Source organism: Sturnus vulgaris, chromosome 1 (assembly GCF_052056855.1).
Source record: "Sturnus vulgaris isolate bStuVul1 chromosome 1, bStuVul1.hap1, whole genome shotgun sequence".
In the NCBI taxonomy this organism is placed as follows: domain Eukaryota; kingdom Metazoa; phylum Chordata; class Aves; order Passeriformes; family Sturnidae; genus Sturnus; species Sturnus vulgaris.
This window is the reverse complement of record NC_142243.1, coordinates 44,630,886-44,657,286: the sequence shown is the minus strand read 5'-3', so window position 1 is coordinate 44,657,286 and position 26,401 is coordinate 44,630,886. Positions and strand designations below refer to the sequence as shown.

Here is a 26,401-nt window from a genome sequence, read left to right as displayed (position 1 = left end):
CCAACCTATTTCACCCTGGGTGCTAGAAATCAATCGCCAAAGCTATTAGATCACTCAAAGGGTCACTGTCCTGGATTTGGTATTTCCCAGACACACTGTGAGAATTAGCAATCTACAGATACTACACCAAGCACGCAGTTTATATATGGCTAAAAACTAAAAAAAAGTTTGAATATATAGAACTGAGCTGAATGTAGCTAGCTGTGCTCAGGGCTTGAGTGACCCTGGGCATGCTGGCCACATTTATTAATGTTGATGTAGCCATACTGGTTAGGCAAAATAAACACCTCCCAGCTGTAGCCCTAGCTTCTTCCCTTACTGCATGGCTTAATCGTAGAATCAGAGAGTGTTAAGGGATTGGAAGGGACCTTAAAGATATCTAGTCCCAAAATAGGCAGGGACACCTCCCAGGCTGCTCACAGCCTTATCCAACTTGGCCTTGAACAAAAAACTTCCCTAGGCAACCTGTTCCAGAGTACCTCACAAAGTAAAGAATTTCTTCCTAATACTGAACCTAAATCTCCCCTCTTTCAATTTGTACCCATGTACTAATGGCACAGGACACTTTAAAGGAGAAACATGGATCAAAGTACTTGAGAGGTCTGTTTGTCTTTTGATCTAAAAATCCATGGTCTTTCAGTTCAGTGTGAAGAGGCCAAAGCTTCTCCCCCAGTAGTCAGCAGGTCACCATGGGCCACTCACCCCAGAGAAGGCTCTGTCTGGGAAGAATAGTATTTGTCCACTTTCAAGCTCTGACTACCTTTGCCTTAGGTCCCCAACTGTCTCCCTTCCCTGCACCTGGAACTTTTCTTTGACAAATACTCTTCCCTTGTACCATCATGGCTTCTTACCTTTCTTTTCATGCCATCTGTTACCTCTTGCCTGCGTCCCTGCTGACATACACCAAAAGGCCTCTCTCTCAATGGTGTAGCAAAAACACTTTCAGGGAGCTCTACCTTCCTGTTTTCTACTCCATCTAAACATCACTGCCACAAGGACAGCTGAAAGTGAAGAAAGAGGAAGAGGAATCTTAAGGAAAAATACATGGAAGATACAAAACAAGGAGAATGAATCCTACAGTGCTGTAGAAGAACAGGTTGGTGTTATTTTTGGTAGATCACTACAGCTTTAAATAGTTTTTAAGACAGTGTTGTTAAATGGTCTAAAAACTGAGTGATTTGCAAATTGAACTGATGAGCCATAGAAGAAGCAAGTGATCAGAGAAGAGCTGCTATAATCATCTCAAATTGCCATCCTGAAGCTGACCAGGGAACAATCTACCCAGTACCCTGTCTTCAAGAAAAGCATGCTTGAAAAATCCTTTTTATTTCTCCTCAGGGTGTTGAAATTCTCTCATTTAAAATGCCAGTGACTTAACACCAAGTAAATAGCTAGGGCTCTAGAGGAGAGAAAGAATTAATTTTGATTCTAATGACCAAAAATGAAAGTTTAATGTTTAATGAAGGTTAAGTTACAAAGGAATTACAAAACCTCAGCAAATGATCCTTTCTCCCCACACTTCTGCTTCTATCCATGCACTCAGTTGCACATCATCCCACATTTGTTGCTAAACAAAAGCAATATCTAATACATGTATGAAAATATTCAAGGAATTACTTAACAGCTTCCAAGGATTTCTTTCAAACCTTTCCACTGGTGGCAGTAATTCTGTGCTCTGTAATTGCAGTAGGCTAAGATGCATATCTATATATTTATTTCTACAGCTGTACTTATCTAGCTATAAATCTTTTCATTCAACTTTCCCAAAGCATTTTACAAAATAATCTGCAGACCCCTTTATTAAATCAGGTAACATAACCTTCTTATGGATGGGCGTACTGAAGAGCCAAGGTACTCTGTGTCATAGAGTAAATCAGTTAAAGTGAGAAAATTAGTCTATCAGCTGTGAAGTCAGGAACCCTGACCCCACCTCCTCCACTTGCTCAATTTGCCAAGCCACATGCCCATCCCTCAGTATTATTAGTGCTGCCCTCCCCTTCCATTCCTCTTATTTCATGAGCAAAGTGCTTTTGCCAGCACAACTCCTTAACGATGAGAACAAATAGGAATGAATATCTAACATGTCTTTCCAAAACTGAGCATAAACCATTTGCCTTTTTTGGTTTGTTTGCATTATATCCTACACAGATAATTAGCTGGCTAGAATTGAGAAGGTTGGGCAAGCAGCTTCACTTCCTTAGTGTCAGGAAGAACAAAATCCAGTTGATGGATCTGCTAATCAGGCAAGAATAAATGCTGGACTGTACATTCTTCAGTCATCACTTATGGTAGCTGGTTTAAGTGACAATACAAGCCACAGAGGTTCAAGTTTTGTAACTTCTTCAATGTTTTCCTCTATTAAATAAAAGAAGAGAGTGCAAAAACTTTCCACTTGGATAAAGGGCACACTTAAAGCACTTTCACACTGGAAATTATTTCTGGAAGAGACTGAGTGTAATTTTGCAGAAAGTAAAGGAAACATTTTTAAAGTAATGTTTTAAACACAACTAAAAGTTTAGTTGAGGAGTTAAGAAATGGGAAAAGACTCATACTACAGATCAGTCTCTCTCTCTAGATTACAAGAAGGTTAGTAATTCTGGTTAAGAAATACTGCCACTTCCATAATGAGGGGCTGAATCCACAACTTTTCCTGGCTAACCAGGAAACCTACTTACTACTGAATCCTCCCAGAGGGCTGGAATACAAAGCCCAATGTTTACTGTAAAGTCTGCAAACCAATCACTTAATAAACCACCTGAGAAGACCTTCAAGAAGCAACACTTCTACCTTTTCAGATCCTTCGAAGTCAAGGGATCACATGCTTTCTCCTCCAGGTTCACAACCCAATCATTAAGGCTTATAAACTGCTCATTATTACACAAGACACATGGATTCATCTCAGCAAATGTCATTCTACATTGATGAACTTCTGACTCCAACAAAGAATGAGCCTCTTAACAAAACTAATTTTAAAACTTCTACCTTACCTAGGCAGGAGGAGGAAATTATAGGCAATCTGTCTCCTTCAAGTTACCAAAAAGTGTATCAGGCAACAGAATGAAAAACATGACACCAGGAACAATCCTGCTTTGGCATGGCAATGAATCGAGTTCTCTGTGATCTTTTTCATCATCTACTGTTGAATTATGTGAATTGAAAGACAGTAAAAATTCACTGTAATTATTAATTTGAAAAAAATACATTAAATTACTGGTATTCCATTTCATAGATCAGAATAGATAAATTATTTTGAAACCTGAGTCTACACTCCTGTTCATACCAAACAGTGATCTTCTGTAATAACTGGGAGAGGATATCTGAGAGGACAGCAGCTTAAGTACATAGCCTTGAAAGCACATGGTCCAGAATCAAGAGTAAGTACAGAAAGCTGCCTAGTTTTTAAGGTAATTTGTAATCTTATTAGACTTCTATGGCACTCTCAGTTAGCTATTAATACGTTTTGAATTATATCTTCACTGAATAAAGAAGAATAAAAATATTAATAGTTGAATTTTTCCTTCCTATGAAGGAAAAGGAGTAAAGAGAAAAGCTGTGGAGATGACTAGCTAATACTCGTCATCATCCCTGATGTTCCTGGAATGTTCATTAATTTTTTCTAATCTGAAGTAAACTATAAAGTGTCAGCCTTTTAAACAAATAGAAATTATGCTGGAATCAAGTGATGGTGTTCTTCAGAAGATTATAAAAATATGGTGACATAACACTGTTTTACTGCAAAATGACAGAAGAAATTCCGAGTTTGAGCAAAATATAATTTTCAAATGTGCTAAACAATGATATAAAAATAATATAAATATATATAAATGAATAATAATAAATAATACAAAAATAATATATACTCTGAGAGGAGAAGTCCAACTAAACACATTGCATAAAAACATTGCAATTAAAACTCTGATCATTAATAGCAGAGGATCAAAATCTCTCACGTTGACTCATGAGTCAACAGGAGAGAGAGTAACTGATTCATGTTTATTCAAATAGTTCTAAAACAGAAACAAACAAAAAAAATAAGCTTCTTTATCTCGATGAATGACACCTTCTGGAGAAGCACATTTTACAACTTTATCCACACTTTGGGGTATAACTGTTTTGGAGACAGGAAACCAGTATCATGTTCAACAAAAATCATGCCTACTTGAGTGATCTCTAGGGTCATTCCAAGACCCCACAGTTTCAAATTAACCCTATCTTCTTGCTATTGAATCTTCATCATTCTCCTGTGATCAGTCCTGTCCAAATCATTAAAAAGAACTGCACAAAACCACCAAAAACAATTTCAACCATTAAGTCAATAGAAAGTTTACTTTTAATTTCAGTAAGAGATCTCCTTTGCTTTTCCAAAAATATGTATGATGTATTCTGTAGTCTGCAGCCAAGATACAGGCATAAATTACTAAAGATTGCCTCATACTGTGTAGGGACTTGATTATCCTCATAGTAAAAAATGCTGCATAAATGGGAGAAAACGCCCCTAAGGATTCCCTTGAGGTGGTATCTCCAATACCAAGTTAAAAAACCAAACCAAAACAAAATTTAAAAAACCCTCCAAATCAAACAAAAGCAAAACCAAATAGCAACTTAAAAATAAAACATAAATCAGTTTAAAAAAACAGGAGACAGAACAAATAAATTCAGCCATGGGACTGGTCCCAGAAACCAGTGAACAAACATGCATAGAATCTGTCTCCGTAACAGCTCCTGCCCTTCCCATGCAGCACTATGGTATCAGCTACTTTTGCAGTTCCTGACCAGGATTTGGGGTCAGTGTATATTTCTGGAGTAGTCAGTACATTATTTTGGATGATGGTGATGTTAAAGCAAAGCAGTGGGCAGCCTGATCCTTAGTAAAAGGAATTGGGCAAGCCCTCTCAAAACAGAAAAGTAAGCTTTCATTAGCTCCTTTCCTCATCACATTGTGTCTGCCAGGAGGGAAATCTGAACAGATCTGCAGCTAGTTACTGTATTTAGAATGGGTCTGCAGTGCCAGAATGCAAAGACGTGGATTACTTCTGACCTTTACCTAGTTACATGTATACCCAGCTGTCAGCTACAGCTTGTAAGCTCCAGTGATAAGAAATCAGCTTTAACAGTCCTTTGGTGATCACCTTTTTCTAGTTTTGTTGCATTTAGAATGCAAAAACTATTATACGGTATTCAAAAAACCTGATTACACCTCACATGATAATCCAAACAATAACAGGTGGAGTTGTGCAGGCTCTCTAAAGAATGAGAATCTTAACTTTTAACATCTACACAAAAAATTGAGTGTTGTGACACGGATGAGGGAAACAAAAAATGTTGTGTTTTGCTTGATTTTCAGCAAACAAAACTAACAGAATTAAATTGCCTTGCAACATGACTAAGGCATTCTATTCCAAAAAGGTGCTTGAATGTTGTCAATTTTCATGCAGTATTGACTACAGAGCAAGTAGTTCAGTATAATTACTAGTACGTCTAAATTAAGAAGAAAGATAATGCAACCACCCTATGAAAGAGAAATATTATTGCAACTAAACTTCATTTAAAATTTTCTTCAGGTAGAAAGAAGGTGGGTTAAAGCAAATACACAGAAGGTCCTAAGGGAAGAGAGACTGCCCAATGATGAAATCAGTCTCCCAGGACTTAAGACTCAGTTTCTATTTTTGTCATTCCTGTTTTCATAATGTTAAGACCTTGGGAGGAGGATGTACAGTTTGTGATGGGGCCAGCTTCCATGATTTTACCCAACACCATACTTCCACTCATAAACAACTACAATAATTATAATATAACTACTCACAGAGCACTGCCTAACACACGGCAGATGCTGCCTCAGAAGGGCATTGTAAGTTTAATTATTGCACACAAAACACTGGGAAAGCCTGAGGCCAGGTCATTCCATCACTGCAAGGTTGTGTGCCACAGCCACTGAACACTACCGGAAGTTTGAAGAAAACTAGTGAATGATCCCATTGTTGCAACAAGTCTGAGTATTTGTCATAACCCACTATATCAGACAGGGAAAATGAAGGCAATTCAGTAGGACATGGGGTTAAATCAGAGATGAGAAGCACTGAAAATAAATGTGTGGAAAAATTTTCACAGCTACCCTTCCTGCAATGTTTCAGTGAGTTCTCCTCTCATCAAATAAGAACTTACAATTAGTCTGTGAATATCCCCTGAGGATAGCTATCCATGTCAGATTTCAAGATATTAGATTAAACACAGAGCTTATGTTACTCGTGCAGAGTGTGAAAATTATCTTCCCACCCCCTCAACGCCTTCCCCAACTCTCCCAAGCTCCCGCCTCAGCACAAAACTTCAACAGCTCTGCTATCAGACTGAGTGCTAGACTGGTTTGGTACTATTAGCTGCTGGTATCTAAAATCACCTTTCCTTTTAAGAAGTTGTCACTGCTGGCAGTCATCTATCCAAACCTAATTCTTAGGGAGCCCTGCTGGTACCCTATGGTTCTTAAAAACTAACGCACATTTGGGAAAGTAGCCTTCCTTTTTGTTCCTCTGAAACAAGATGCACACCTCAGATGAAATGGTGCCTCTGATATCTGAGGTAGTTGGAAATTTTCTGCAATTTTGCAGGCAAGGATCTGCAGAATGGCTTCTTCTATGCCTGAACAGATCTACTGATCAGTCTAGACAGTCTTGACACTTGAAAGCCAACTCTAGGGAAATTTTTAAGGAGTATTTCCCTTACAGGTTACATGACATCACTTTCCTATGCCTTTTCTACCTGTGCAGGAGAAAAGTCATAGCACTTCTGTGCCAGCAGCTGCTTATGTGAGGAGAGAAAGGACTGCTGTTTCATTAGAACTGCTTTGCTCTGACCTACCTATGAATTTCGGTCTCTTATTTCTGAGTTTACTTTAAAATACATGGTGCCAGTCACATCAGAGAGAAATCAAGCATTAAGTTTTCTCAACCTATTTCTGGCTATGTTGTGGAAAAATAGTACCTCCACTTCTTGACAAAATTTTTTAACAAGTTTCAGGTTTACTTCACTCTTTCAAGCCTGGAAGTCAGGTGCTCTGCAACTTGAATCATAAGAGCAACAATATTAAATTAGAAAAGATTCTGGATGGAACAGAACTGGCAACTCAGCAGATACTCAATTGTGTGAAGAGCACAAAGCTCAAGTTTCATATACATATACACATATATTTGATGCTGCAAGAGACAGACATGATGTTAGCCATGCATAAGAAGTCTAGCACAGTACTATAGCACTGCTAGTATTAGATTAAGAGACACCATGGAAATCTATTTGATATGCATTTAGGTAAGACACAAAAAAAAGCTACCTACTAGCATAAAAATGTGTTTGGTATTTTTGTGATTGAGAAGCAGAATATTTCTACTTTTACACAGAGCAAAAGTTCAAGGGATGAGACAGTCCCAGGAGGGAAACACAAAGAAGATTCCACTTAGTGTAAAGCTGGATAAAAACAGATTGATCACCCATAAGCAGACAACTAAAACTAACCTGGAAAGGTGCAGGAAGATGAAAGAATAATTTCAGCACCCTAAGGGGAAGGAAGAAAGATGTCACATCCTCCAAAAGGGGAACATCAAGGCAAGACATAAATGAAAGATGAAGAAAGATGCAAACTGCTACTGAGAAACAGAAAACCAAAGAGTACAGTATTATTAAATTGCCAAAGAAAGTACGAAATAAAAGTGTGGTGGTTCCTGCCAACTGGTACCTGACAGCTTCCATTCTGAAAGCTATTAGGTTGTGTCATCAGGAAATAAAATAAACATTGTCTGCCTAAGATATCGTGTTAAGAGAGATTGTACTCAAGGGCATGAAGATGACATTTCAAAAGAGAAAGAAACAATTGCAAATTAGTATCTTTATTGTGATAGGTAAAATATCTTTCAATTTAAAGAAAAGCTCTGAGAATAAGACTTTACATGCACTGGTTTTGGAGTTGCCTTTACCATAAGATAAGGCATGAACAGCTAATAAGACCAAACTAGAAAGAACAGAACAAGGTGACTCTCTGAAGTCATTATTAGCTTTGAAAGTGTCTTCTGGACAATGATGTGGAAAATTAAAAAAGATTCAGCATAAAAGGCAGAATAGCTGAAGTACCTCATGTTTATAGACAATATATCCTACCTTCAAAATTTGACTAAGCTGAGCAAGGAAAGTCAGCAGTGGATGCAGCTAAATGAGCAAGAAGTACAATTCTTCAGAGTATGCCAAAAAGAGGATTAGGACAAAGAACATAACTTTAAAAAAGCACCAACCAACCTTTTCTTTGAATAGCTATAAAAGCGAACATGAGTTATAACATTGATGCATACAAAAGACAACCTCAATAGAGGATTTAAGGAATTAAATACTTATTAGGTAATTCACTAGGATGCCTAGACAATGCTGCCTGCTGATCATGTTGCTCAAACCAGACCAAAGTTATATAATACCAGTAGTCTGCATTTTTAACAATCTGGAGCTTCAGCAACTGCACATATATTTCCACCCATTCATTTCATTCTCAAAGTCAAGCCATTACTCCATTCAACCAAAGGAAAGATCTAAGGTGGATAATTCGGAAATTAGCTAAAGCCATGCAAAAAAAACCCCACTCAGATCCTGCAGGTAAGACCATGTTCAGATCATCTTGCATCTCACTTTCTAGCAAAAAAACACCTCTGTGCCTTCTTCATAGTATATGATCTATATCAGTTTCCCATGCCTATGCACATTTAGAAAGAAGCCAGCAGTTTAACTTTGAATCCCACACTGAAATGCATGAAAACGGGCTTTTATAGAACGTTTGGAAGTCAAAATCTTTCCCGACTTTTTAAGTACTCTGATTCTGACAACTCGGCAGTCAGCAAGCTTTTCACAGCCATAAACATCCCCAATTAGTTGCAAAAGAAGATGCTGGCTTTCACTTGTGAAATTTCTCTTGATGTGTTTCTGCCTTCCTACTTGCAGGCATTCCTTTGATTCTTTAGCACTGCTGTTGGCACTAAATGCTGTAAGACAGGTTTTCAAAAAGAATGCTACTTTGCATTTGCTTTTGCAAAGGCTTTTTAAGCAGTTTAACATCTAACTAAATTTAAGCAATCACCCCATGTATGTAAGGAGAAATAAAATACAAGAGGAAAACAGAAACAGAAAAGAAAAGGTTCTATCACAAATAGAGCTTTAAAAACTTACTTCTAGTAACCTAACGTGCAATTAATAGCACAGATACAAATACAGAAGTCACCCTGTATAGATTTTCTATACTGACCTAATTTCCTATATGAAGATCTTAATTTATAGGGACCTCTTTACCACAAAGCTATGCTGCCTCAGCTGCAATTTCACCTTTGCAGACAGACTAGGATTTAAAAGTTCAGTGTGGCCTGCTTCTTGAAAACTGAGTCTCTCTTGAATTTCTGTAGCTCTCTGTACTCCATTTACTATTTTCAATTCTCTTCCTGAAGAGCCAAGAGTTGAAGTGTGACCTTTTTACTCACTTTAAATCTGACCTAGAAATGCACAGCTGAAACTTAACAGACTGATCCTTAGTCTGAGGACAGGTATGGATGGTATGGCCCACTCATTGTGCAGAAAGATCAGCCCGCAGATATAAGAGTACAGTCAGGTCTGGTGCTTAGTTTTAGAAGTGGAATTTAGTCCTCTGCTTTGCATGATCCTGGGCTAATCTCAGTGGCCATCTGCATGGACGGGGTAGGATAAGGGCATTTCCCCACCCCACAGAGCTGATATGAGGTTGTCCTCAAAACTATGGCTCATTATGGATTGTGAGGAACCTGAGACTAAATAATTAAATACCTAAAAGTCTCACAGGTTTTATTTCTATGACTGGTAAGAAACCAGAGGAAGCCTGCATTGCCAGGTTCCTGCTTCTTTCTTTCTGCCAGTACTGATGAACCCTCTTAAATTAGTCTCATAGCAAGTTTAACTTATTATCAGATTTCACAGTCTGATTTTACACAGTATACCAGTTTATTTTCCATCCTAGATACTGAGCAAGAGACCATAATCCCAAACTTTCTCCACTTACTGGTGAATTCCTCACCACACTTGACAACATTTAACTGCACCCAAAAGACTTTTCATCCCCACTGTCTCCTACCACCCTGAAAGATGAACTGTCATTTACTGTTAAGAAAAGTAACCAAACTTGTCAGGACCAGATCACCAAGTAGAATGAATTATGTATATTCAGTGTCATCAACATGAACAAAATGCTATCAAAACAACTTTATTTTCCACCTGATCATCAAGAAATAACTGCTGCATCTCACATGCTGCTTGAATAGATGAATAAGCAGCAACAAGTGTTTAGGTATTCTTTACTAAAGAATATTGAATGCTTTCCTTTTAGAAACAAATTGAAAACAAAGTTGAAACAATTCGCCATCAAAACAAAAAAAATGCTTTTTGTGTGTTTAGACTATGATCTTTGTTCATATCATTTTCCTTTTGATGGGTTTTGAATATAATATTCTATGACTAGTGACCAGTGTTAGTAGTAGTAGAGCCCAGAGCAAACATATCTGATGATTAGGTGGCTCTGTTGTTACTTCTGCATCTTAATGTCTGCTTTGGGAGGGCTGACTTGTGAAGCTGACTCCTTCAGGATTTAGCTCATAAAGGATCAGGGACCTCTAGCATGCTCTTGAGTAGCAACAAGGTAAAAACCTGGGGTTGCTAGCTGCTATCTCATCTTTTTACTTTAGGCACCACTGGGAAACACTGCAAGGCAGAACTTACCACTGGGGACAAGGGATCAAGAGGGCTGAAATTAGAAAAGACAGTTTGGCTGCTTTCAGTTCAAGTGGAAGTATTATGAAAAAGTGTTCCGAATTATGTCACACAGGGCAAGTGTCAATGCAGTTAGTAAGAACTTACTGTGCCAGCAAATGTCAGGACAAATTACACAGCAGGACAGGCGAGCTGTGTGTCACATTCACTTCCAAAAGGAAAAGGCTTCTCCCCACTGCCAAGAACCTGCTCCCATTTCCAAGCCGATTTAAATCAAACTGCTCTTATTCAAATCAAAACCCCATGGAGGGAATACTATAGTGACACAATGTGCAATTCTTCGGATCCCTCCTTACTTGCATGGATGAAATGCTTTGATTCTCTACCACCTTAAAACACGATCACCTCAAGGCTACAGAGCTGTATGTGTAAATGGCTGCCTCTGGGTTCCTGAAGGCACTGCCTACCATGCTGATGAAAAATGTTTCACTGTCCCTCATGCTCCTGGGTCATACCAATCTAATCTTTCTTGCCTCTTTGATCATATATTCTTCGCAGAAAAAAGCATTTGCAATTTATCTGGGACCCAACACGATATGCAGAACAACTGAGGCTTCATCGAGGCCTGAGGTCCCTTAGCACTATTAGAAAAGTGAATAATAGGAACATAAAATTCAGTGCATCAGAAAGAGAAAGACAGGACAAAGTCAATAACAAATTTTTTTTTTTTAATTTAGGTATAAAGAAGTCTTTTATTGGACTGCAAACTCCTAGCAAAGTGAACTCATTTTGATTCAGCTATCTTTAGTTTAAAACTAAATGTTTCAATTAAAAATTACAAGCGCTTCAATATTGAGAAAAAACACCTTATGTCCTTATGTTCTACAGTGGAAACAAACAAACTAAAAACCCACAACAAAACTAGAGCTACAAAATACTTGGATGAGTTGAAGAAAATGTTTATTCAATGTTTAACTTTTCTAATCTAAGCCTTTTTGGAGGTTTTCAGGCTTTCATTTTCATGAAATTAATATTAACTGAAAGTCACATAGCTTCTTGTAATATTGGAGTATCTGTGTTGGGTATAAACCAGGTCATTTGTTCCTTCAGTTCCTAAGCTTTGTTTGGTGTTTCAATCATTTCTCAGCTAAAACTCAGATAACATGGCCAAAAGGCTATCAAGAATAATGCCCACAAATAAACCACAATTTAAAAGCTCAGGAATTCAAAGTCTGGCTTTGATTTAAGCCACTATTAACTTCAGTTATTTATTCTATCCAGCATTAGCAGGCTACCATCAAGAATCACTATGCAACAAATGCTATAGAAACTATACTATACCAATATGAGAGTCACTACAGTAGATCATCTCAAGTCACTGAAAGCAGGGAGTGCACAGCACTGAAAGGGCAGTGGAGATTTAGGTGAAGACCAAGACCGTTCTCAGAGGTAGCTGAGTTGCAAGTTCACATTTCCACACAGCAACACTGCAGGGACGACAGCCTTTGGCAAATGGAAAATAACAAAGCAACTCTGGGGCTCTAATGACATTTCTGCTGTGAAGCAGCACCAATAAATCCAGTTAACTAAGACACTGCAGAATACTCTGACCCTGTACATTTTTCTTAGCCACTAGTACAAGTTCTTTTCAGATACTCAATTTCTGTGCAACTCTGTCATCGACTGGTGTTCTGAATGGCTGGGCTTGAGCTATGTCTGTGTAAGCACAATTTGCCTCCATGTATTCAGCCTCCATCCCCAGAACGGCCACTGCAAGAATGCAAATCCTATTTGGAAGGATTACTTGCCACACAACACAGAGGCCCTGGCCAAGGCTGGGCTCCCTGCTGTGCCAAGAAGCACAAGCTCAGAAGCTCTGATCCAGGGAAGGACGTGCTAAAAGCAGGCACAGTAAATGGCATTGTCCCTTCACGTGCACAGAACCAAAGCTGTCATTGCCCGACCCCCTGCACACACCTTGTGTAAAGGTGATCCAACAAGAAAGCACTGACCAGCAGGCATTTGTACTTGGGAAGGTGGCAATACAGATTCCACTGGGGCACCTGAGTGTGGACACCAGGGGTTACACAACCATCTGGCAGAGGAAATAAAACTCTCTGGAGAAGTGCCTGCTATCTAGACCAGATCCTACAGTTTTTTATGATCTATGTACATTCCTTCCTAACAAGAGTTGTGGAAAATTACTGGAATGTCCCAAGCACTCAAGAGTTTGAATGTGTTTTTCCTTTCAAGTTGCATTTGCTATTGCTTATCTTTGCATTTCCTGAATACTTTATACATTTTATTCTGTTATTTCAGCATGCAAGGGAGCACCTCCCGCCTCTATCTACAGGACACAATGCCACAGTCTGTTACATTCCCCACCTAAGGATCTCTTCAATTTAGTTCTTCCACAAAAGAAAGAGATTGGTTATCTCACACTTGTGGAAATGGCAGACCGATAACACTGGCAGTCATATTTTCATACAGAATAGAAGCAATGACAGTGCACTGCACAGGATTGTTCCTTTACCATTGAACACTGGCTGGTGAAAATGGAGAAATTAAGCTTTGCACTGACTTGAGCTGAATGTCCTCTCTTCAGCCTCTCTGGGTTAAAGCAGAGACCAGCTAAGCCCAGTTGCAGCTGCCTCTTTTTCCAACTGCTCAGCTCCCTGATTTGAGCTCCTGAGTAACACAGAGCTGGTATGGTTTTGAATTTGCTTTGTAGCAAACTTGTGCTGATCCAAATTGTTACAATAGGAAGAAGTCCCACATAGCCACTCCCCAGACATGCAGAACTACATCATCTCGAAAATGAGAAATTTTACTTTAAAACAAGTTCAGTTTATGTATTTCTCAAGTGTTTCTACCAGTTTCAAGTAGATCTTTGAAAATCTGGGTTTTGTACCTTTCCTGAAAACAACTCAGTAAAGGAAACATTCAGAGTAAGTGACAGCGTATCTGGGCATCAGGCAAAAGATGCCCAGCAAATCTATCAAGCTCTCCACCACCTTCAGCTTAAACCAGTATTATTTTTTTACTGGTAGGGGAAAAAAAAAGAAAATTAAGCAAGTTTTATAAAAAAACCAAAGAACAATCCTGAAAGTGAAACACTGAAACTGTACAAAGAAAATGGCACAACTTGCATCTCCAGTCAGAGACATTTTCTGGCATTCAATTTAGAGACTTTTTTCCCTGATTAGCTGCTACACTACATATAGTACATAGTTTCAAGACTACTTCAATCTACAGCAATTAATAAGCACATAAAAAGATGCCTTAGGTGAGCAGGAAGATCTTCTATTAGCACATGCTAAAATAGACAACCTGTAGAGCTATCAGAACAGATACTTCATAAAATAAAACTTTAAATTTTACAGGCCCCAAGGATCCAAATTTATCATTGGCTTTTGAAACTTGAGGCTTTTTTGGGTCTGCATATTGTCCATTTATGTTATTAATAACTGCCCACAGTTCTCAGCAGTCAGCCACAAAGTTGAACAAGCTTTGGAGAACACCTCCACTACCATCTTGGGCAGTGCCACAAAAGGGAGCTGCACTGCACTGAAGAGACACAAACCAGCAAAGAAATCCATTTGTGCCTTACCTTGTAATGGGAAGAGCAGATGCCTTCAAACATATCTATATCCATACAGTCCATTGGTTCAGATCTTCCTGGTGATCGAAACTCTTTCAGCTTCTTGCCTTTTTATTTTTATCTGCCAGCTAGTGCAACCTGTAAATTTACAGAAGTGGGTGTGTTATTCCAAGATGTTTATTAATCTCATTTCATAAGGCATTCAATTTAAATACATATGGCTCTGTGCCATGTGGCCCCTATTGCTCTCCAGAGATTTCAGTGTAATGGATTACAGACCATATTGTTTCTGTAGGTTATTGATTTTTTGGAGTATAAGTAGAAGACTCTTTAGGATTTCTTTGCAGACTCAGACTTTCCCTCTGTCACATTCCATATGCGTATATCCTACAGATTTCACAACATGCTCCTAATTTTATGAAATTCAAACACTTAAAAAAACATCGCACAACTTGTGCCTCTGAATTGTCAATTTCTTTGTTAATTTATCTGTTAAAGATTGATTCTTGTGGAAAGAGACTAAATTCAATTTAAATACTAGTTTCAGAATAAGAATGCTACTAATCTGAAAAACTGGAAGTTTACAGAGTGGCCAAGATTTATATTCAGCAATCAAGGTAATAAAAAAGAAAAAACCTTCTCAAAACGTGACCCTGGCCACTGTTCAGTGGTTTTCAGGAACAAAATTAATTAGTGGGACAGTACGAAATTCAGTCAGATTTTTTTTTAACTACTCAGGGAATCACAGTGGGATTCCTCAAATGCATCCAGAGCTGCAGTGCCTTCCAAGTATCTAAATTTGTTCATCTGAATCCAAAGGACCTCTGAAAACCAAGCAACAGGTTCTCTGCTTATACAGTACAGTTTTCCTCTGTGAGAGTTACAAGGGAGTCACTTATATATGCTTGACTCCCCACTGCAGATTGTTCAGCAAATAGAGCACTACTTCTGTATCCAACACCCCTCCCCAATATCTTGATCCCTATATGCAGGATCCACAAGCAGAACACATTTTCATGGTGGATTTTACAAAAAACCTACTGCAGTTTTCATGAAAGTTCAATTAAACAATGCAGTGTAATTATCTGCTTACTGGCAGACAGGCAGCCCGTGTTAGTTCAAGAGCTGCTTTGCTGAGCTGTATTCAACTGCTCAAACAACTGTTTCATTATGAGATTTCACCAGACACCCCTGGCTCCAGCACCCTAGCACAGAAAATGGGATGCATATTTGCTGCTTTCCACATTTTGGCTCCTGCTGCTTAAAAGCCGTCCCTGCTCTCCAGAAACAGAAATTGTTTGTGAGTATTCCAAAGGTTAGTATAGCTTTGTGTGTATGTGGGTCATAGTCTACACATCCTCTGTAGGCTGCTCTCTCTCACCCTTTTTTATTATGAAAAATTGAAAATTAACTCACTTCAGTCAGAATGCCTAAAAATCATAAGTGGTGACACTTTATACTATATGAACCACTTGTAGCCTTACATCCTGATGTAAATGCTCACCATAAAGGGTGGCACACAAAGCCACCCCACCTCTGCATGTCACACACTGATGGCTCATGTTACATCTGGTTTGATTGCTATTCAAACCTGAAACTCCTGATGGAGCCAGAAAAAGCCTTGATCCTGGGACACCTTTGGAGGGATCTCTGCCTCTGCCTTTATGCAGACAGATATCAGTCTGAAAGGCCACACACAATTGCCCTAGAATCCTTGATTTTGAATCTCCAAATCATAACAACATTCCACAGGCTCTCCTTTTACTCCCAACAAGTTGCAAGACTTGGTTTCTGTGACATAAAAGATTTGTCTTTCAGAAGTACTGGATAAAATGACAGTCATGATCTAACATGGGGAAAAAATACAACACGCACTCTTGCAAATTAAGCACCATAATGCAAACTGCTAGGAAAAAATACTGAAAATGGCACACTATGCAGGTTATTTGAACATTTGCAGGCTATATTTGTATTCAACCCACGGTTTTGGACCTCTCTAATTAGAACAAATCCACCTTCTTCATGACAGTGGAGCATGCAGAGACCGGCATGGGGAAGCAGCTTGCATTGCAATTCCACTATATATTACAATTGCTGCACCATACTTGTGCTGGGAGTTTGGCATAATAATGTGTTACTCTTTCATTATACAAATCCAACATAACATCAAATACATTCAAATAAATAAATCCGGGCTTAACACATGAAAACCTCCTGCCATCTCAGACCTGTTGAATGGACCAGGGCCTGTAGGTCAGGAGAGGCAGCCCCCAAGTCTTTTTGTCATCAGTCTGTTTCCCTGTAACATCAAGGAGTCCTAAGGCAAGCAGGTTTCAACAGAGGTGAGCGGCTGCTGTCCTTTGAATGGTGGGCCAAAGAGGAACTTCATTGAAACAAGGACTAGGACCACTGAACTTAGCAGAAAGAGGCAGCAGGTTAAGAAAAGGGACATCTGGGACAATCTGTCCTTGGCATGTGCCTGGATGCAGGTAAAGACAACTTTGATGGCATTGTTCTAACACCTTAGCATGGATCACATGGATCATAACTGTGGACACTTTGAAAAGGAAAACCATATTTTAGGTTTCCTGGGTGACTTTCAAGCTTCTGGAAGAAAAAACAAAAGTACAAAGGGCAGACAGATACTGACTTTGAGTGACCTATTTATTGTGGATGTGGATATCGACTAATGATAAGGACAAGCTGCAACTACTTCTGAGCTATGAAAGCCTCCCACTATGCCTGTGTGATTTCCAAACACCAAGGAGTTCTATGCTCCAATGTACATGTGTTATGAAATATCAGAATCAACCTTATTGCAGAACCTCCATTTTACAACCACCATAAAGGACTCCTAAATGTAGTCCTGCACCATCTACTCTAGAGGACCACCAATGGATTAAAAGAGGAATGCCAGTGATCCTTTAAGTGACCACAGAAGGCTTTTCTCATGTCTTCCATAACTAACAAACTGTACTAGTGGCTTGTCATAAAACTGTTGTTGTTCTTTTTGTGATGTTTTACTGAAAGGCCATTCCTGGAAAAGTCTGCCTTAATAGACAGCTTAATAAGGCAAAGTGAGCTGCCCAGCCAAACCTTTTATTAAATCACATCAAAACTGCCTGCATTTATGCCATTGCAAAGACTGTGGAAGAGTCCTGGGTGCCCTGGAAGCGTATGTACCAACCTCAGAGAAAAAACTCACACATCCTTGTTGATTAATACTAATGTCATTGTTTACAACGACAGGATGCATTAAGTCCTGCTTAAATTACCAGGCATAAAAGCACTTCTGGACTGACATGTGGTCTTCCCTCAATAGCACTGTAATGGGGCTGAGGTAAACCAGCCTGCTGCAACGAGCATAATGTCTCCAGATGCCTGCATTCCTCTGCACACTCCCACCCACCTCCCACCACATCTCCCGCTCTTTTCCCTTTGTCATTTTCTCTTCTTCCTGCCTTTCTGTTTAGCTCTCCCTCTCCTTTTGTGCTAGCAGTGGTTGGAGGGCAGCTGGCTGGCAAAATGGATTTGCAGAGCAAGACCTGGGACTCTCAGTGGACAAGCTGACCATGACAAGGTGTATGCCCATGTGACAAAGAAGGGACAGTAAAGAAGATGAAGCCAAGCTCTTCTCAGGGGCTCAGTGAAAGAACAAGATGAAACAGGCACAACCAAAAACACAAGCAACCACGTTTAAACAGAAGAAAACTCTCACTGTGAGGTTGGTCCAACACAGATAGAGGTGATCCAGAGAGGCAGTGGAGTCTCCAACCCCAGAGACTGAAGACATTCAAAACTCACCTGCACATGGTCTTGTTCAACCTGCACTAGGTGTTTTGAGCAAAAGGTTGGCTACACAGCCTCCAGAGGTCCCTGCAACCTCAGCATTTCTGTAAACAGAGCCCTATGCCCAAATGTACTCAACTCTTTTTTTGAAACAGGTTCACCATAGTATGTTAGTGACCTGGCCTAATTAAAAAGTTGATCCTGAATAGTGGTACAGGAATTTCAGTTGAGGTCTCCACACTTCAAAGATGGAATGGGCTGATGAAAAAATCACTTTTAAAATGTACCCAGCTGTTAGAGATGCTTCTTACTCTAAGAATCATGAGGCTCCTTTTATGCTTTTCTTAGGAGAAAAGCTCCAGTGGTCACTGCTGCCTGCAGCAAGATTAGTACTCCTACTTTCAGCATTTAATGCATTACCCACTTGTAAAATTACATTTATGTCTTGCCCTTTCATATCATGCTCCCAAACGGTGACTGCCAAGGCAATTTTTAGCATATCTTTCCCTCAGCCTCCCAGCATACTGGATAAAACCTGCTTTTCTAATGCAGAAGAATGAAGAGAAGGCACAGAGAATTCATTGCCGTAATAAAGAACAAGTTGGACCCTTACCCAGCTCCAGAGAGCTTTTCAAAGGAAAACTGGCAAGCATGCCAGCTCATACACTTCTTTCAGGGAATGCTATCAGCAAACCAAAGGTCACAATGAGTGTTTTACCTATGGATTACATATATCATCATCAGTGGCAAGGATTACTCAGTACCAAGCAGAGATGTATCATGTTCTTGCCCAAAGAGGCGGCTAAGTGTTCTGCATAATTCATTATCTCCATCAGCCAGGAGCAAGAGATAGGTCATTCTTTCCTACACCCATCACTCCTTATTTCAACAGTTACCACACTCCTGTTATTAATCATCTATTGGTAACACCTCTAACCTCACCATTCTGAGTCCTAGTATCTTAAACTCGAAGTCTGAAAAGCTTTATTTATAACAGACTACTAAGCAGATCCAAAGTTATAACCTAGGTTCACTCCTGTTTCTTTTGAAGAATAACTCAGCCTTTAGTCAGACATAAGAGTTAATTATGAGGTTTTCTCTTTGTGAATGTTAAGTTAAAAACTTAACAGAGATTTTCATTCTTCCTATTTTGTATATTTATGTGGCCAGCACGTGCCTCCAGATGAGTCACTGTAGTTACCCCACAGTAACTGTATCTAGTAGTTTCCTTGAAATAATTCAGGGAGTAACAAGACTTTTAGTTCACTTTAATTTCTACTGATTTTCAGCTTTAAATATCTTCAGTATCGTAGTCATAAAATTGCTCCCTATCACTCAAAGGAGATCTATTGCAGACACCATATTGTCTTTAGTGGTGCTCCACAAGAGCTTTGAATGCAAAGCTTTGAATGCTGAGCTTTGGATGCAAAAACTTAGTAGCTATTCATTAAAAACATCATACGTTGCTTATTAATTAATTTAGTTGTTTAGTAAGCACAGCTAGGCATACCAGTTCATATTTTGCTCCAGCAAGGACGTCATGGAACAAGTCAGGGAAAGTTTTCTACACAGATGCACTAACTCTGACAAGAATAGATATTTTGTAAACACATACACTAGAATTCATTCAATTAATTGCCTCTCTTTACCTGGCAATTGATTAATCCAATTTACAGCATGGCTAAAACGTCTGGTCTACCTATAATTCAAAGAGCTAGACTGGAGCATGAGTTGGTTGCTTTTTGTTGATGCAGCTGAGGTCTGCTGCACAGCCACCGAGGGATTCGGCTTAGCTGAACTCTTGCTTTGGGGAGCTGCAGGCTGTGAAGAAATGTAATCTGTGCTGATTCAGCTTATCTGCTAAGGCAACACTCAACCCTGGCAAGACCTCCAATGTAAGGCAGCACCAGAGGAGACGCTACAGCACAAGCACTTAGGAATATTGCCTGCTGTTGCCAGGAGAGGAAAGATTGCCCAGTGTTTTCAAACTTCTAAAGGCAGTGACAACACATAAAATCTCTTTAATGTATGCACAATATTGCAGATATGTAAGGATTATATTGACACATCCATTTTATTAGCAGAAATAAAAGATTTTGTCAATAATAACCTTGAGTTTTGCTTTATTCTGCATTAAGCTGTTGTAACTGCAGATCCAGGGTGCAATAGCATAATTGCATCCCTACCATTGTAACACTTGTAATTGGCTTCCCTCTTTCTTTAATCTCTTCAATGGAAAGACGAAAGTTCAAACTATTCCATACCTGGCATTAGTCTAGAGAACATCAGTTTACAAGGGTAGAGCAAATTCCATCAGTTCTAATCGGATTAAAGATGTTTCTGCAGTTTTCAAATCCTCAGAAGTAACATTTTTTTTTAAAGGAGTAACTGGTGTTCATACAGTTGATTAGCATGGTCTACCACAATCAGAATAGCCGGTAAGAAAATTAGCAGAATAATTTCACTGCATCTGCATGAAATATTACTTTATGATTATGACTGACAGTAAGTCTGATATAAACTAGAGGGGAATAGGTCACTCTGGGACAACAGGATAGTAAGCAACAGCCAATTGCTTGCATGTGTAGTTTTAGATCTAGTTAAGTTTTTAAGTCTCTAGACTATCTTCAGATACAGGTAGTGTCACTGCTACTATACTATTATCTATTCCTAAAATTTTCTGTTTAAAATCACTCTGCTAACATCAGAGCTCACTCTGATGAACTTAACATACATTTGAACAGTTGCATCTGCCTTCCAGAGGTAGTGCTGCAAAGCATTAGTAGAAAATGCTTGCTTAATTTTTGCTTCCTTTTGAATTGCATTCCTTAATCTACTGATTTACATACTTTCTCCCCATCCCCCCCAAAAATAAAGGCCAGGTGTAAAACGACACCCTCATTCATCAAAAGCGAGTTCTCATTGCTGATTTACGTTCCCAGACAGTCAAAGGGTCATTTTTAAACATTAAATTGTCAATAGGATAAAGATGAACTGATCCTAGTTGTTTTAATTAGTGGCTTTTTCCACAGCAGCCTCTCCACATAAAGGACTCCCTCCACAGACCTTGAATGTCTGACTGCTTTCTGCAGTTGAGAGGTGAATTTTCTCTGATACAGTATATATATTGTAGTTCTGCTGCACAAGCATGGCCACTTATTCGTAGCATAGTTCCATTTCCTACCCAGTTTTTCCCGTAAAAGTTCTGGTTAATCCTTAATTACTTATGAATACTTGTTTTATCTCTGTTACAACCATCTATGCTTTAAAATATTTTACTGAAACAGTCGTCTGGCCCCTCCTACTATATGAGAGAAATATCTCTAGCAGACTGAAGACTATCTCTAGCAAACTGTCTATCACTATTACAACAGGCTTTTTCAGTGGTTACACTTCAAGATATCTTTAAAAAAGGATGCCGTCTTACATGCAGTGTTCTACTTTAAATACAACATGCTAGCCACAGTTCATTTTGATATGGAGCAGTCTCTTGCCTTTGGCTGTATATTTATTACCAATACACATCTCTGCAAACTGACAAAGCACCTGGCAGTTCCTGCTTGAAAAACAAAAAAATTTAAAATCCTGCTTTCTACCCGTGATATGATGCTTTTCACGCAATGATAGATACTAATGTCACCTTCCCTCGCAGCTCCCACCCATTCGAAAAGAGTGGGAATAATCCACACGCTATTTTCACTACGTGTCTACCCCGGAAACTGCTTATTCACATATAACCGAGCCCACTACTCTGCAGAAGGACAGCTACAACGCAATGCTCCTTAAACTATCAGCGCAAACCACCCGGCTGCCGCCGCCTCTTCAGATCACCCCTCATGAAACAGGAATACAAACCGAGAATCGAACGCATCTCACAAGCGGAGCCCCAGCCCTCTCGCACCCTTCACTCCGGAGCCGCTGCCTCCGCGCCGAGCCGCGCCGAGCCGCGCCGAGCCGCGCCGAGCCGCGCCGAGCCGCGCCGAGCCGAGCCGAGCCGAGCCGAGCCGAGCCGAGCCGAGCCGAGCCGAACCGCGCCCGCCCCGGCGAGCAGGAGCCGGCCGCCGCTCCCCGCTGCCGCTCACCTCCCCTGCACTACTGCTGCTGCTGCTGCTGCCGCTGGCCCGGCGGCGGGCGGGGCTCCGCCGGCCCGGCCTCCCTCCCCGGGAAGGGTCCCTGGCTGCGGCAGGGCGGGCGGGGGAGGCGGCCCCGCCGCGGGGGCGCGGAGCGGCGGCGGGCGAGGCGCGGGCGGCGAATGTAAATGAGGAGCGGCGGTTGCGGCTGTCAGGGGTGAGGGGCAGGGTCTCACCGGGGCTGGGAGGGCGGGTTCGCTGTGATTGCGCTGAGAGGGGAAGCCCAGGGTTTAGGGGGGCCGGGCTGGAGAGGTTAAATACGCGGCAGAGGCTGCTGGCAGGAGTACGGCATTACTGTGGAATTACAGGTGGCTGCCACAGCGGTTCGCTCCACACAGCCCTTCCCCTGCGAGCAGTGGGTTGTTTGACATTCTGGCAGTGTTTTACTACTCCTTTGCACCGGGGCTCGTGTGCTGTCGCGGCAACTCTTACAGGTTTGAGCCTGGCTGGAAGAGATCTGCGGAGGAAATTTGCTGCTGATGAGTTAGGATTTATCCCGTGGGCAAGGGAACGTTTGTAGGGACGTTGGTGTGGCTGCTCCAAGAGATACTGAGCCTGAGGAAGTGCAGATTTAGAAGCAGTGTGAGCTCCCAGCCCAGGTCCGTTCCAGATCAAATCCTTACCCAAAGCACTTCTGATTCCTGAAAATTTTAAACCTTCCTTTCTCTCCCCTCATTAGCCACAGTCATTATTGGTTGTTATTTTTCTATATTAGCTGATAGAAGGGGAAACCCTACCTTTTTTGGTTACCTCTTGTTGCCTTAGGTTTGCTATTGCTGTGTAATTATTGTCAGCCAATACAAACCTGCTCCATCTGTCTTCTGATGGCGTAGGCTATCTTACTTTGTATTTCTTATTACTTCAGTGGAAATGTTGAGTCTGTCAGGAATTTAGGACTTAAGAATGCAAAGTGGTACACAGAACTTCTGATGTATAGAGCAATCACAGAATGGTTTGGGTTGGAAGGGACCTTTAAAGGTCGTTTAGTCCAACCCCGCTGCAATGAGCACAGACAACTTTAAATAGATCAGGTTGCTCCAAGCTCTGTCCAACCTGTCCTTGAATGTTACTGGGAATGGAATGTCCAGCACCTCTCTGGGGAACCTGTGCCAGTGTTTTACCACCCTCCAAACCAACCCTCTTTTAGATTAAAACCACTACCCCTTGTCCTATCACAACTGGCCCGATTAAAAGCTTTGTTCTTATCTTTCTTATACGCCCCCTTTTAGACATTGAAAGGCCAGAACAAGATCTCCCCATCTACCTGGTTGCTCAGCACTTCCTTCAACAGGCTTTACAATCTTTTCAGACTTTCTTCCAGTTAAAGAAAGAGTTGCTAATGAAATATCACTAACTTCGAAACTATGGATTATTCAGTGAGTGATGAAATATCACTAACACTTTAACTATGGATTAATCAGTGAGATTTTGGTTTTGTCAGTGTAAAACCAACCACTGCTATGTTTTCCTTGCTTTCCCTTCTTCTTTTGCCCAACATTTCCTTCAAGTTGCTGCGTGAATGGCTGAGTCCACATCATACACCAACAACTAACAACATCTGCAGTTATTTATGTTTTCAATCACAGTACAAATATTAAATAATTAGGCTAAATATGCGAATGAAGCTGTAATAACAGAGTAACCTATTACTGACTAGGAAGTGTAAGATTTTCACCTTCCTATATGATGAGCAAATAGATATGAAAAGAGTTTCCTGGGCTGGCAGCCTCAATTAAGTCTCCCAAACTGTGGATACTCTGGTTCATAGTCAAAGACAGAAGAAACATCGGTCTGCCTAATCTCCCTGCTGCCTTACAAAGAATAAAGTAACAGCCTGTAGCTAAATAGACCCCTTTACTCCACACAGAGAGGGTTTGTTCAGCAGAATGTCCATCAACTGTGCTAAACTTTGAACATCTTTTTTTCTGTAAAAGCTTTTTCTTCCTTAGTTGCTTAATACAGTTCAGGAGGAAATTTTAGCTGCTAAGAAAACATTATCCCAGGGTTCACACAGACCACATATGGAAGCTGTGTTTCAGAGAAATCACTTGTCTGCCTATGTTTTACATACTGAGGTTAACCACTTTAAGGCAGTTTATTTAACTAGCCAGCAACAGATATTTACAGGTTAAAAGATGTTTTCTGAGGAAGACTGAAGTTCAGCCGCTTAGAGATCTACACTTTGAAGAGAGATTATGACTTGTCTCTGGTCAAAATCCATCAAGCTTGATTCCTGTAATTCATAAGTAATTATAAAGGACAAACAAAAAAGATTGGCGTTTCTTTCTAATAGGAACGAAATAATTTTTGATGTTAGAACCATAGTTACAAGAAATTTTCAAAATCCTCATGGAACTTGTAAAAACACATGACATTATTCATCTTCTACCCAATGAAAATTTTTTTAAAAAGGATTATCAAACCAAAACGAATGCAAAATTTTAGTGCATAGAGAATCCAAATTGAACTGGTTTAGATATAAAGTAAAATTTATCTTTGCAAAATGAATGGAAGTTGTAAAATGGGATGAACAAGGATATATACAAGAATTCTTTGTCCTTGGAGGATTCTTTAGCACTCAAGAGAAATGAAGCCTGATAGATCCCCATCAGCTTCAAAGGATCAGGCTGGGGTGCACACTGCAACACTGAGCTGTGAACTCCCAGAGCTGCACGAGGAACCCCAGATGAGTCCTGGGACCATATCCATTTCTTCTCTCTGTAGGCCAGTCGCTTGGTGTGTAACCAACACCCAGCAGGAGCTGAGAGATTTGCAGTTTTTAAAACTGGATCAGTCTTTAACTGAAAGGAAAAACCATACTCAACTTATTACACAGTATTTTTTCCACCCCCTTCTTATTCTAGGACTATAATTATTCCCTGTTTCTGAAGCTGTACAGTAGTAATCCCTCTCCTCCTACATGCTTCATTTACAACTTGAGAGCTAACAGCATAATAAATTTTTAATAAATTATACTAAAATATTGTGGCACTGCTCTAAAAATAAAACCTGGAGACGAGTTGTTAAGAATATGTTCCTTAGATACATAAAACTATCCCTGAAATATGCAGGATTTTTTACAAAAATGTCTTGGCTTATAAACATCTGTGATCATAAATACTTCTCAGAAAAGCACTGGCAGTGAATCTGTAGTATTGAGTCACTTTTTTTAGGGAAAAAGCTTTTTCCTTTTCACTATTAATCTCTTTACCTTTCATCTCAAATTTAATTCATCTCTAGGTCTTTACAAAGTCATGAAATTATGCATGTGCTAAGAACGATGAGTTAGAATGAAAGAAGGAAAGACTTCACAAAGATTCAATAAAAGCAATAATGAAAATACTGGGAAGAATAAGGAAAATATTGGAGTTTCATACATTCAAGACCACAATATTGGCCTGAGCATTTTAGCAAGTTTTAAAAATAATGTTTCTAATTTTGCATCTATTGGATTAATTTTGATTGTGAATTCAGATAACAGCAGTGGAGTGTTCTTTTACTACTGTAATTTTGTAATTATGCTTATGCTTGAGTCCCTGAATCCATGGTGAAATATTTCATTAGAGTCTGATTTTCAGGTGTCCTAAATGTTTACCTGCCTATAGAAGCTGTAAGTACCTAGCAGCTCTAGGACTGAGCACTGTTTAATTAAATGTTTATACATGGTCCTGGAAATCCCACGTTAAGCCTACAGACTTAAAAAATCTTAAATTTTATATCTGGGGTTTTCTCTCCTCTTTTGTTTCTCAGAAGCATCTCATAGCTCCCCAGAATTTGTAGAGAGAAAGAGAAGGACTGAAGAAGGAAAAGATGATCAGCTATGAATGCCAAAGTAATTTACACATAAGACTCATATATATGCTCATATATTGAATGGTGTTAGTAAAGTGCTCAGAGATTTCATTTTGATGCACAGTGATTAAGATGGGCTCTCAAAAAGGCAGCTGTTAATAGGGGAAAGTTGTTCTTGTGCAGGTTGCATGAACATAACAGAAGTCTCCAAGCAGTTAATTAAGCAAGATGGAAAAGAAGCAATGCATTCAAAATAAAAAATCTTCAACAAAACAACAAAAAAAACCCTACTGCTTTAAAAGTTCTCATAGAGGGAAGGAAAAAGTTTGTGTATAGG

At 39.8% G+C, this 26,401-nt stretch overlaps 1 protein-coding gene and 1 long non-coding RNA gene across 2 annotated transcripts in view; one reads left to right on the top strand and one right to left on the bottom strand.

Moving 5' to 3' along the window:
* Window positions 1-22,092, bottom strand: part of TMEM108 (transmembrane protein 108) — a 169,624-nt gene extending 147,532 nt beyond the window's left edge. Inside the window, exons 1-2 of the mRNA XM_014878410.2 lie at window positions 21,998-22,092; window positions 14,363-14,491 (exon numbers count right to left, since the gene is read on the bottom strand). The gene's annotated coding sequence lies outside the window, so the exon portion shown is untranslated. The remainder of the gene's footprint in view (window positions 1-14,362; window positions 14,492-21,997) is intronic.
* Window positions 22,093-22,346: 254 nt separating this feature from the next.
* LOC148225177 (uncharacterized) overlaps window positions 22,347-26,401 on the top strand; it is a 37,562-nt gene continuing 33,507 nt past the window's right edge. The window contains exon 1 of the long non-coding RNA XR_015803838.1: window positions 22,347-22,429. This is a non-coding gene — a long non-coding RNA (uncharacterized LOC148225177). The remainder of the gene's footprint in view (window positions 22,430-26,401) is intronic.